The 12,761-nt window shown below is 42.9% G+C and overlaps 1 protein-coding gene across 4 annotated transcripts in view; it reads left to right on the plus strand.

The window, feature by feature from the left end:
- The first annotated feature begins 3,348 nt into the window (after window positions 1-3,348).
- RNF24 (ring finger protein 24) overlaps window positions 3,349-12,761 on the plus strand; it is an 82,025-nt gene continuing 72,612 nt past the window's right edge. For 2 of the 4 annotated variants that reach the window (XR_012018364.1, XM_072800208.1), the window contains exon 1: window positions 3,349-3,590. The gene's annotated coding sequence lies outside the window, so the exon portion shown is untranslated. The remainder of the gene's footprint in view (window positions 3,591-12,761) is intronic. The other 2 variants (XM_072800207.1, XM_072800206.1) reach the window with 2 other exon arrangements.

Genomic DNA, 12,761 nt, shown 5'->3' on the forward strand with positions numbered 1-12,761 from the left:
AACACATTTATATTTTCAGGGCTCTGAGTTCTGTTTGAGTGATTGGGCCTGTGGGGGCCAGAAAGGCAGCATGGATTGCTGGTGGCTGAGGACAGAATCTATGACTTCTGTTTCTGAGGGTGGATGCAGTCTTACCCAAAACTACCTTGCCCATAAAAGTCTCCACTTCCTCCCACACTTGCACTGTTTCACAGTTGTGTACACACATCCTGCATCAAGAAGCAATTCAGGGCTCTATGGGCAGGGTCACATCCACATGTGCTACTGGGAGGGTTCTTGGAGGAGGAGGCCCAGTAGGAGACCGGAATTCTCAAATGAAGAGGTTCAGGGAACACAGGAGCATGCCTCAGGCTCTCACAGAAAGGGTGAGACTCCTCTGCTGACCCAGTGCAAAGGGTCAAAGCATTGATTGGTCAGCCCTTGAAAGGGTCATTCAGAGGTCTAGATAGCTAAGCAGCCAAATCATTGGCCAATATGAGGAATGTTTTTCTGGAATAGTGCCCATCACTCAACAGATGAATAGTCCTCACCAAGAGGAGATGATGGGCAGAGGGGTTGGGCTGAGGACAGACAACCTTTGATTTCTAGCTTCTCTTTGACTGACTTTTGCTTTTTTTTTTTTAAGATTTATTTATTTATTCATGATAGACATAGAGAGAGAGAGAGAGAGAAAGAGAGAGGCAGAGACACAGGCAGAGGGAGAAGCGGGCTCCATGCCAGAAGCCCGACGTAGGACTCGATCCCGGGACCCCAGGATCATGCCCTGGGCTGAAGGCAGGCACCAAACCGCTGAGCCACCCAGGGATCCCAGACTTTTGCTTTTATTCATCATATAGTCATTTGGCAAACTTGTGTTGATCCAAGATGACTAGAAGCAGCCCTTGCTCCCATAACAGTTACCATCCAGAAAATTACTGTTCCAAAATTGGTCACTAACACTGGATTTAAAATTCAATGTTATTTATTTTCCAGAAGGTAGAGGAGTCTTGAAACACTTTTGACCATGTAGGTAAGGGCAGTTTTCTGAGTCATGGGGTTGAAGTGAGGAAATGCTTTAAATGAAGTATAATGTAGGAAAAGGACGAGAGGGCTGAGGGAAGAGGAAAGAGAGAGCTATCCTCCGAAGTTCTAAACAGTGAAGCCTTTCCCATTCCTCTACCACAAGGAACAAGGGCCCATGTCAGCTGAGAAAGCCACTACTACTTCAAGTTCTGGATGTCTGCTGTTTGAGGGTACCCCCTGATTGCCCAGATCTTTCTTAATGTGCCCACACTCCACCCCCACATGTGTTTTGCCTAGGTGGGTATAATGATAGGGATGTAGAGTCTTCTGTATTAGTAGGCAGATAGGATCATGGATCATCTTGTGAATCTCCAGCTGGAGACCAGACCACCAAAAAGTCTGACTTCTCTCCCAAGAGGAACAAAGAACAATCCACTACTCGCTCTCTCTTTCTCTCCTGAGTTTCATAAGGACAAAGGACCTGAAGCTAAAAACCACTCCACCCTCCAGCCTACAGCCGGCTTGGACTAGAGAATTTCTAGCTAAGCTTTTTAAACAAACAAAACAGGTTTCCTAACACAAGGCAGTTAAGGAAGCCACAAGAAGGGAGGGAGAAAGAAAAGAGAGTTCAGCTTTTCTTACCCCTGTGGAATCTCCCTGGCCCACCAGGGAACATCACCTCCCCCAGCAACCATTGCTCCCTAATTGTTTGCCAATCACCTGCTAGATCTCGAGGAGACATTGTTCCCACTGTTGGAAGGCTCACATTTTGCTGAGGGAGGAAAATACTAGCAAATGACTATGAATCCTAAGTGTGCATAGGTCTGAGAGGGACTTGGGTACAGGACTCAGGAGGATTCCAAAAGAAAGTCTGTCAACAAGGTGGGGAAAGGAAGGAAGACTTCATTTTAAAAAATGACTCTTGAGTGTTCCTCGAGAAGTTTTGCTTCCCTAGCAAAGAGAACATCATGAACACAGGCACCAAGGGTGAAACACTATGGTACTGTTCTGGAAGTGCCTGGAAAATAAGGGTCAAAGTACTAAGTGGGGCACTTTAGAAAAAGACGGTAACATGGGCAGATCTGCACATCCTGAGAATTGATTTGCATGAGTATTAATGGGCCAGGAGAGAGACCAGGAGGCCTGGTTTAGACAGAGTGACAGGTATCAGCAAATCAGAGCTGGGAAGGCCCTTCTGACAACAGCTCCCATTGAGACCTAGAAGGGAAAGGAGAGAAAGAAAGGGCCCCTGAGGTTCTTGGCTTGAAAGGCTGGGGGTAGGTGTTGACAGCCCAGCTTTAGAGGAAGAGTGGGTCTCCCACATCCTTCCTTTTGCCACACTCTACAGAGCATGTGCCTCCAAACATCTCTCCAACTTTGGGCAACTGTAACAACTGGATAACTTGTTAAGGTGTTCACTGATGTTTCTGTCTTTATTTCCCTTTTGCCTTGGAGGCTTATGGTTTACCAAAGCTCATGGTTTGCCTTGGAGACTTACAGTTTGCCAAAGCAGAAGTAATTTGTCTACAGGCACTTTCCGTGATAACTCTGTGTCCCAAATTTAAGCCATTGAGTTGCTTATGGTTAACGTGAGGGAAGCCTGGAAGGTAGGAAAAGAAGGAAAACCTCAGAGGGGGACATGGAGACTAAGCTGTCCCTCACACTCAACTGAGGAACTTCAGAAGGGAAGGCTGTAAGGCCTCCTGCAGGCTCCCAGCATCACCAAAGATTTCCATGGCCTACGAGTGGCAGAGCTGAAGGGCTAAGACCAGGAGGGTGTCTCCACAGAACACACTGCCTACCAAGGATGAGAGGCCTCTACAGGTCCTTGGAGCTGCAAAACCCTAGGCCTTGATTTTAGAGAAATCAAGGTCAATTTCTTGCCTGCCCTGTGGAATGAGAGCTGGAGGCTGCCAGGTGAATGCAAATAAACAATGTAATGCGCTGTTTCTTGCACACGCTTCTCTCCACCTTCTGGGTGGATTCCGGGTCTCATCTACCGCTGTGGTGCCAGCGTTCAGCGGAGAGGACCTGCTGCTGGAGAGACAGATGGAGGATGGGGGCGGCACGTACGGTCTTTCCGTCAAACTAATATAATGGGCATCCCTGTACCCTCGGAGATTGGGAGGCTGGGTTCTAGGACGGAGGTAGCGTCCCAGACTCTCACTTAAAAAAAAAAAAATGTTCATATACATGTCAAAGTACTAAGCAGACGAGGGAGTCCTCTCACCGCGGCAGCTCAGCGGGTGGAATCGTTCCCCCGCCCCCAGGGGGCGGGGCGGAACCAGGCCGGCCACCGAGCGCCGCGCCTGCGCACTGCAGACTCTGAAGGCACGGCACCCTCAGCTGGGTGGGCGGGAGCTGCCCGGGCATCCGGGTCCCTCACCCCGCCCCCGCTGCATGAATGAGAGGCGCGGCGCCCGCCCCTCCCCCGCCGGGCCCGCCCCTCGTCGGGGGCCGCCGAGCGCAGTCCGCCGCCGCCACCTCAGCCGCGCTCGGTCCCGAGCGACGCTCGCCCTCCGCCGCCTTCCTTCTGCCGCCCGGCGCTGACGGTCCCGCACGCCCGCCGCCACAGCCGGCGCGCCCGAGTAAGTGAGGGTGCGAGGGCGGGGCGCCGGGGGCACTTGCCCCCCCACCCCCCCGCCTGAGGCTTAGGGGACCCGGCGGCTCCGGGCTTGGGATGCTGAGGAGACCGTGGGCCCGCGCCGGCCTCCCCCATTCACACTCCGGGCGTTTCGGCGGGGACGAGGAGGGGTGGGGCCGCGGCCCAGGCCGGGAGGGACGCGGAAGGGGGAGTCCACCCGGACCGGAGGCTCGGTCCCTCACAAAGGGCGGCGCGCGGCTGTCACCGGGAGGTCACAGAGGGAAGGCTCGCGGCGCCCCGCGCGCCCGTGCCCGGCGTCGGCCCCCGGGCTGGGGAGGCGAGGACGAGGATGGCGAGGCCGGCTGCCTCCGCGCTGCGGTGGAGAACGCGCCTTGGGGGGCGCGGCGTGGCAGTGTTTTCCTGGTCCCCACCTGCCCCTCCCCTTTCTTTGTGGCGTTTGTCTCGTGCCCGTTTGTCACTGAGGAGGGCTGTGGGCTGGGGTGAGACCTACCGCCTCAGCTTGCTCGTTAAAGTCAGGTGGGGGCCCCTATCAGTGGGCGGGGGGCGTGTGTGCGTCCCCACACCGGGGAATTAAGGACCCTCCTTTGTTTCCGGAGACCTAATTGTGTGTGTGTGTCCGTCCGTCCTCCCCTATGATATGACAGAATCCGAGATCATTAAAAAGGATATGAAGAAAAAGAGATATTACTTTATCAGACCTTCACCCAATTCTGTCCCTGATATTCTTTCAAACAATATTTTGTTTCTTACTGTAAAACCAGTGCGTCTTGTTGATTGAAAATGACTGTTTTTATGTGTTCGTTGGAAATTCGTATTCTCAATATATCTGTATACCTAGAACACTTTACTTTTTGGGGTTTAGGTAATATATGTGTGTGTGGGGGGGGAATACTCCAGAACATACAGGACACTGCTTTCTGGGTTTAGTTCATTGGTAATATGTCCATTTGCCCATATACACGTCTACTGAAATACTCCGATGTATCTAGGACGCTGTCTTCTCAGCTCCTCAGTAGAAGCAGATTTTGTTTCTCCGTCTCCCTGTGTTAAGAAGGTGGTCCAGCAGGTTCTCTCCACCTCCTTGCTTTTTTCTTCTGAGTGCTTTGGCAAAGGGTTTTATTGCATATTACCCTGGCATGCGTCCTTGCTTTGATCTAAATTTTCCTGTGCTCTGTTGTCTGGTTGTGTGGCCCAGCTCAATGGCTCCTCTTACAGGACTACTGGAAAACAGAACACCTTTTATCCTTGTCCTCATCCCCGAGAGAGAAGGAAGCTCTGCAGGTTCCCACAGACTTTGGTTCCAGGGGTTGGACTGCCTGAGTTTGTTGGCTTGATAAAGTTATGAAGAGTTACAGTTGATGCAGACCAATTAAAAGGAGGCATTTGTAATAGTACCAGTTATTCTGTGGTATTTCATTTGGACCTTTTTCTCTTTTTAGACCAGATTTAATTTTTTTTTAATTTTTTTTAAAGATTTTATTTATTCATGAGAGACAGAAGAGAAGCAGAGACACAGGCAGAGGGAGAAGCAGGCTCCATGCAGGGAGCCCGACGTGGGACTCGATCCCGGGTCTCCAGGATCAGGCCCCGGGCCAAAGGCGGCACTAAACCGCTGAGCTACTACTGGGGCTGCCCTAGACCAGATTTTATAAGTTTTAAAATATTGTTGGTTGCATTTTCAGTTTTTTTTTTTTTTTTTTTTTTTTTTTTTTTTACCCTTTTAATTTTGCAGTGATAGGAAATTAGCTAAACTTGTTTATAAGAAACCCATTTCCAGGGACGCCTGGATGGCTCAGCGGTTTAGCACCTACCTTTGGCCCAGGGCATGATCCTGAAGATCCGGGAAGTCCCACATCGGGCTCCCTGCATGGAGCCTGCTTCTCCCTCTGCCTGTGTCTCTGCCTCTCTCTCTCCCTCTCTGTGTCTCTCATGAATAAATAAATAAAATCTTTAAAAAAAAAAAAAAAAAGGAACCCATTTCCAAAGTAGATTTTTATTCTGATCTTTTATTGAAAATAGTGATGGTAAAATTAAGAGGATCTTATTGGGTGATAGGAATAATTGATCCAGTTTTAAGATTCTCTTTAAGATTATTTTTTAATCACATGTATTTTAATTCCTGGTAATTTTTAGTGCAAAATGAAATCCAAACTAAGCGGTCTTCCACAGCATCTGTTTATGAATGTTCCTCTATTAAAAACATTTGCTTTTAATTTGAAGGGGAAATTTTCCATTGGCTGGATAGGAATATATTATTCTTGGTACAAGTTTTATGTTAGCATAGTCAAATTCTTTTTTTGTAAAAGTCAAAATTAGTAAAGGTGGGTTTTTCAATTTGGATAACTTTTGGTTTTATGATGTAGAATTTAAATAAAATTTTAATATCAATGAACTCAAAATAAGTTAACTTAAAAACAAGGGCTTCATTAACTAGTGTCACTAATATCGAAGCAACCCCAATACCTTATAACTGCTTGCATGAGACTTTTTTTTTTTTTTACGAATTCCCTTAAAACAAACCATAAGGGGAAGTCTTAGATAAACAGTAGTATAACCGGAATAATCACTGAAACAAGCTTGCATAGTACTGCAGTATTGTGGAACTTTATTTTGCAAGAGTGACTTAGCTAGTATCAAGAAAGGAACTTAAAAACATCTTGGCCTTTTTAGTCAGCATTCTGTTAATCAAAATCTTTACCAACCCATAGTTTAGCATTTCTGTAGTATCATGTTTGAAGAAAAATTCTAAAGTAATTTCTGTATCATGAAGATAGATTAAATTAACTGCTGTCTTAGTAGTAAGTATATCCTTTATATTAGCAATACTAATATTGTTATGCCAGTGATGGTGATAGAATGCGTGGTAACACTTTGTTACTTCAAACTGCAAAATATTATTCCCCCAACAATGTCTGATAACAAAAAGTAGAGGGTTTTTTTCTGTTGAGCATTTTCAACTGTTTTTTGTGTCAAATGGCAGCTTATTCTAAAATCAATAATAATGTTATAATGTATTAAGCTATATGAAATTGCCATATTTTAAATTGGGGAGTAGTTTATTTATTTATTTATTCGGGGGGGCGGGGCAGAGACACAGGCAGAGGGAGAAGCAGGCTCCATGCAGGGAGCCCGATGTGGGACTCGATCCCAGGTCTCCAGGATCACACATCGATCGTCGGTCTCCAGGATCACACATCGGGCTGCAGGCGGCACTAAACCGCTGCGCCACCGGGGCTGCCCTAAACTGGGGAGTAGTAAAAAAAAAAAGCAACTTCAGAATGCTGAGCTACTTTCAACTCTGCAGAGAGTATATACCTTTATATTTACTTTGTTCTTAATGTATAAGCTTATTTCTTGATTTTCCATCTTTGAACATCACCTATGGACTTCTATTTTGGAAGTTGAGGACTTGGTTGTCCTACATAACCATCCTTCCATTCCCCACTCATAACTGCAGTTCCGAGTCAAATCAGTATTCAGTATTTATATGACTGTGACAATGTACCTGGTACTCGCAGATGACCCATATAGAGTACTAGTATTACATTTTCTGTCTTTTTTTTTTTAAGATTTTATTTATTTATTTATGAGAGACACAGAGAGAGAAAGGCAGAGACACAGGCAGAAGGAGAAGCAGGCTCCATGCAAGGAGCCTGATTTAGGAATCGATCCCGGACTCCGGGATCATGCCCTGAGCTGAAAGTAGACGCTCAACCGCTGAGCCACCCCGGCATCCCGCATTTTCTGTCTTGTACAACTTTTGTTTCTCTAAATTAATTACCTCTTTTGTTTTTCATTTGCTTAGTTTTCTTTGCACCAATCACTGATTCATCCTCAAATTCTGACAGAACTGATAATCTTTCAGTATTTTCAGGTAATCTGTTTTCATTTTTTTTCTGCCTATTATCTAGGACTTCCTTTGTCGTCATCTTGGGAATTCTTTTTGCCTTTCTCCTATGTTGGATCCTTTATTTCCTGAATCCTATGTCTTCCTTATTCTGTTTTACAGGGCACATATAAACTGAAATTCTTCCTGAATTCAGAAGTTGCATATCTGGAAATGTCTTCATTTAACCCTCACACTTGAATAGTGGTTAAGCTAAATATTGAATTCTAGATTGAAAAGAAGTGTCCCTCTTTTGAAGGCGCTGCTCCAATCCAAGTCTAATCCCCATTCCTATTTTTCTCCTACCCTGGAAGATTTTTAGGATCTTTCTGTTTTAGGATCTCAGTTAACACAGAGAAAGTTTCTTCAAGCAATGAAATGCAGTCACCTCTGGAATGTATAAGAAGACTATCAGATGCATTTTTAAAAATCTACCTTATAATAGTGGCAGAAGCATTCATGAACAAAAAGAAATAATTTTTTGGGGGGGGAGAAATAATATTTAAGCTTCATGACTAAATATGTCATGACTAAGTATGACAAATATATGATTTATAAGAATTTTTTGTGAGATGGTGGAGACAAATGGGGCTACGTGGGCCACTTCTTGATTGAACATTGTTAGTGACTATGACATGGATACATTTTTTTTTTTAAGCCATGATTTTTTTTTTCTATTTACAGCTGTTTTGTCTCTCATCTGGTTTTTCCATGAATGCACATAAGTGGTTGGATATTAGAGAAACTTCAGAGTCATGACCAGAAATCTGAAGTGGACTCACAGCACTATCCGGGAAAGCTATCAGATTCCTAATATTTTTTGTCTGTAACTATTTAGTAATTTCTTTCCACTCCTTAAACTCATGAGCAGCCCACACTTTCCCATGCAGATAAGCAAGCTTCATATTTCATTGAGGTTTAGAAGTGATTGGACAAGGTACCAGTCAACTTCTCATCAAATCTAGGAATCCACCTTCCTTACTGCCCATGTTTTATGTTTTCTTCCTATCAGAGGCAGCTTCCCTCCATTCTATATTCCTCCTCATACCTAGTCAAGGACTTGACTCCTGAATTTGGCTCTCTTTTGCATCATCAGCAGCTCTCCAGGGCACCATCCATGTCAGCATACACACATGTTCTGATGTTGCCCATCTTTAAAAATAATTTTAAGGAGCACCTGAATGGCTCAGCAGGTTGCCTTTGGTTCGGGTCATGGTCCCAGGATCCTGGAATGGAGCCCCAAATCAGGCTCCCTGCTTAGTGGGAGCCTGCTTCTCCCTCTCCTTCTGCCTGCCACTCCCCCTGCTTGTGTGCACTCTCTCTCAAATAAATAAATAAATAAATAAATAAATACGTTTTAAAACAAATCATTTTTAAAATTACAACAAAATTAAAAACAACTTCCCCCTGACCTCCCATCCATCCCCTTTATTTACCTTTATGGTTAAATGTCTTAAAAGAGAAATACACATTTCCTTCCTGTTTCCTCTGCAAAATGTATCACTCTCTGAAATTCTGTTGTTAACTGATTTTTTTTGTGCGTCTTACCCCCACTAGAACATCAGCTCCAAGACAGCAAGGACTTCCATCTGTCCTGTTTACCTGTGTCCCTTAGAATAGCAAACAAGCACCATATCTATTCAATATATGGGCAAAAAGGGGCAAAATGGACATTTTTAATCTGGCAGAATAGCTCTTTTTAAAAATGTCTGACAAAATCAGTGTTTAATTTTTTTAATTACCACTTAAAAAGATTTCTTTATTTGAGATATAGAGAGAAAAAACATGAGCAAGCATGAATGGAGAGAGCGGCAGAGGGCAAGAATCTCAAGCAGACTCTTGCTGAGTGTGCACCCCCTGCCACCCGCATGGAGGTGCTCTATCCCAGAACCCTGAGTTCGTGTCTTGAGCCAAAATCAAGAGTCAGGCACTTAACCGACTGAGCCACCCAGGGGCCTGTAATTATACTTTTCACTAAGAGTTGAAAAAATTACAAAGACTATATTAATGATAGAATTTTTCCCTATATTACATTTCATTCTTTCATAAGTATAACAACACAGGCAGTTTTGCACTGGATTCTTGGAGCAAGACTGCTTGGAACTGAATTCCAGCTGTTGTAATTTAACCATGTGACTTTGGAGGGATTTCCTGAAGACTCTGTTTTTTCATCTGCAAGATAGAAATAATAGTACCCACATCCTATATTTGTTGTGTAGATTAAATGAAATAATATGTAAAATGCTAAAGTCAGTACTTGCAATGGGGGCAGTGAAAATTAAAAGTATAGTTATTATTTATATTAGCCTTCTCCAGTTACTAATATTCAATTTAATATTTTTGCTCAGAGTACTTCTATCTTATAAAGTCTATTGGCTATAAATGCAACTCACCTGTTTTGTTTTTTTTTCTAATCCCATGTGTTAGATTAGTAAAACGATCAGCAATTGACAAATGAACTCCCCCCCCCCTTTTTTTTTAAGAGAGGGAAGTGAGGAGGGGCAGAGGGAGAGGGAGAATCCTACACAGACTCCATACTTGGCATAGAGCCCAATGTGGAGTCCAATCCTGAGATCATGACCTGAACCCAAATCAAGAGTCTGACGCTTACCTGACTGAGTGACTCAGGAATCATGACAGATGAGCACCCTGTAGCACTTCCCAACAGTTTGGTCACTTGATAAATCATTTTCATCACTTGATAAAATATTGTTAATGTCAAGCCAAGTCTTGTTCTTTATTTGGCTTGCATGGAGGAAAGATCCTTTCTTCATGTTATTCCAGATTAAGTTTTCTTATTTCTGGAAATGGAACTTTTAAAGCACCCAATATATCATTAACAGGTTTTTAATTAGCTATAAGAAAAAAAAAGCATCTGGAAGATACTGTTGTCTTCACTTGGTAATTGGCTGGTAAGATGAGTATATGTAGCAATACAAAGTTCACTTTTAGGGCCACTTGAAGGATACAGACAGGCTCTGTAGAAGTTCAGAGTAGTGAGAATCATGTCCTATAAGCCTCAAAGAGTTCTTAACAACTTTGCTACATGTTAGACATGCTAAACATTTCTGTTTAAGCCTATTTCCTTATTATTTGGCTTGATCTTTGTTTTGAAAGTTTGCTTAATAATCATGGGAATAGTTTAGATTTTAAGGTAGATAATACACAATCTAAAATTGAGAGCAACTTTTAACTTTAGTAATTATTTCGTGAAGTAATTGACTTAGTTATTCTTCCTCTTTCTTTTCTTATCTAGGTAGGCAGTGGGGATTCCTCCAATTATCTGAGCATTTCAGACATCAGAGTATAGTGCTGGGTAAATTGAGGGTTCGAAAAGAATGCCAGATGGTTTGAAAGGAATTGTGAGCACTCCAACTAGTGCGGTCCATCGAAAGCCAGCTGGCTGAGTTTCCTCTGCTCTGGAGGTAGGAACCAGACACTTTGTTCCATGCCAGCTGGCCCAGGAGTAGCTGGCCAGTGGCCTTACTTTTGGTTAGCCATTCCTGGGAAAACCAGCCTGGGCCCTCCATCTGCCCTGAGAACAGTGTAATGCCAGAGAGTTGCTCTGTGCCTCCATGGTACTCCAGACAGTTGGAGCAAGCCTGAGTGGCAAGGAAAGAAAGCCACTTTTTAGATACCATTACAAGTGAACCTCACCTTAAGTTGTAAATTTTCTCTGAAAAAGTGAAATGCAACTTGAATTTTTATGCATTTAGTGTGTTTGGTATATTAGGGTTGCTTACTACTAAAGTAATTATAGTGAATGTTTTTATATTGTAAATAACCTCCATTTTACCCGCTTTCCAAGTTCCTTTTTTTGTTGACTTTGCTTAAAGGGAAGTTTGCCTTTTCTTTTCATTGTCATCTTCAAAAGTTTTGGTCATTCAGGTTAGTAAATTTTCATCCTGTCATAAAGCTTGCTTCTATATAAACTATAGGCTCCTGTGGAAGGTTAATTATGTATGTTGCCTTAAAATCTGTGTCTCATTTTGTCTGTTATTTAGGTTTTTCCAACTAGGTAGGTGTTTGGATCATTACAGTTCTTCCATTAGTAAACTTAATGTCGGAATAATTTAACTGAGAACAAAAGAAGTGCAAATATGGCATTATATAAGCATTCAGTTCATTTGATGATAATGCTTATTGAATTCTAAAAAGTAATAATTTTGCCGCAGTCAGTATGCTTTATGTTACTTTCAATTCTTTTTTCAAATTTGGAGATTGAATATCTATGTTCATTAAGTTCCTATAGGCAAACCAAAAAATTATGAACTTCTTTTTGGTTCTCTCCCAACTCTGAGCATGAGAAATTCTCAGTGGTATAAACTTCAAATAGAATCTAGGTGTCCTATCCAAATAGGCTCTTCATCGTGAACTGAAAAAGCTTGGCAGATAATGAAACACCAAAGTATGAGCTAATGTAGTTTATAGGAAATGGGTGGGAAGGGAAATCGAAGTTGTAGGCTTTCATTCTTTTCCTTTAGCGCAAAAGAAATTGCAGACTTCTTCAGAAATATGCTAGAAATCTCCTGCTTGGCTATAATTAAAGTTTTTACTTAAACTTCTTGTCCCTAAAAAGAGGCCAGAATGAATTTTTGTGGGACTGAGAATGATTTTTTAAAAATCAAATAACAGTATATCAAAAGCCAGGGACAATATTATACCCGGAAAATCATCCTTCACATTAGCTTCACATGCATTGTTTATTTACTTCTTACAGCAGCCCTCAATGAATTGTTTATAGATGATAAAAGGTCAAAGAAGTATATCCTGTTCAGGTTCACAAAGTCAGGAGCTGGATTTAGAACCTGGGCTTTCATCCTCCAATCCACCACATGTCGCAGTTGGTGATGTAAGCTTCACAGGAATATAGCTCTTTCTTAATCAGATGCTATCTATCCTGCACTGGCACTTTCAGAAGACTATTGATAAAGGAAATTCAGAGACTGTTGCAGAAAATAGAATCAATAGAGATTTGGGGAGGCTCTACATATTTTTAAATCTTCTCTGATGCTCTTAAAATAATTAGCCATTGCAGAACAACTGCAATAAACAAAAAATGAAGTAAATAAAAATAATTTCCTATATAGTATCCTAGTGTTGTCACAACATATTACAGCAAAATTGGTGGCCTGTGACAACAGAAATTTATTCTTTCACAGTTCTGGCGGCCAGAAGTCTGAAATCAAAGTGTCAGCAAGGCTGCTGCATTACCTCCAAAGACTGCAGGATAGAATCCTTCCTTCTTCCAGCTTTTGGTGGAACACA

This window comes from Canis lupus, chromosome 26 (assembly GCF_048164855.1).
Source record: "Canis lupus baileyi chromosome 26, mCanLup2.hap1, whole genome shotgun sequence".
NCBI classification, from domain to species: domain Eukaryota; kingdom Metazoa; phylum Chordata; class Mammalia; order Carnivora; family Canidae; genus Canis; species Canis lupus.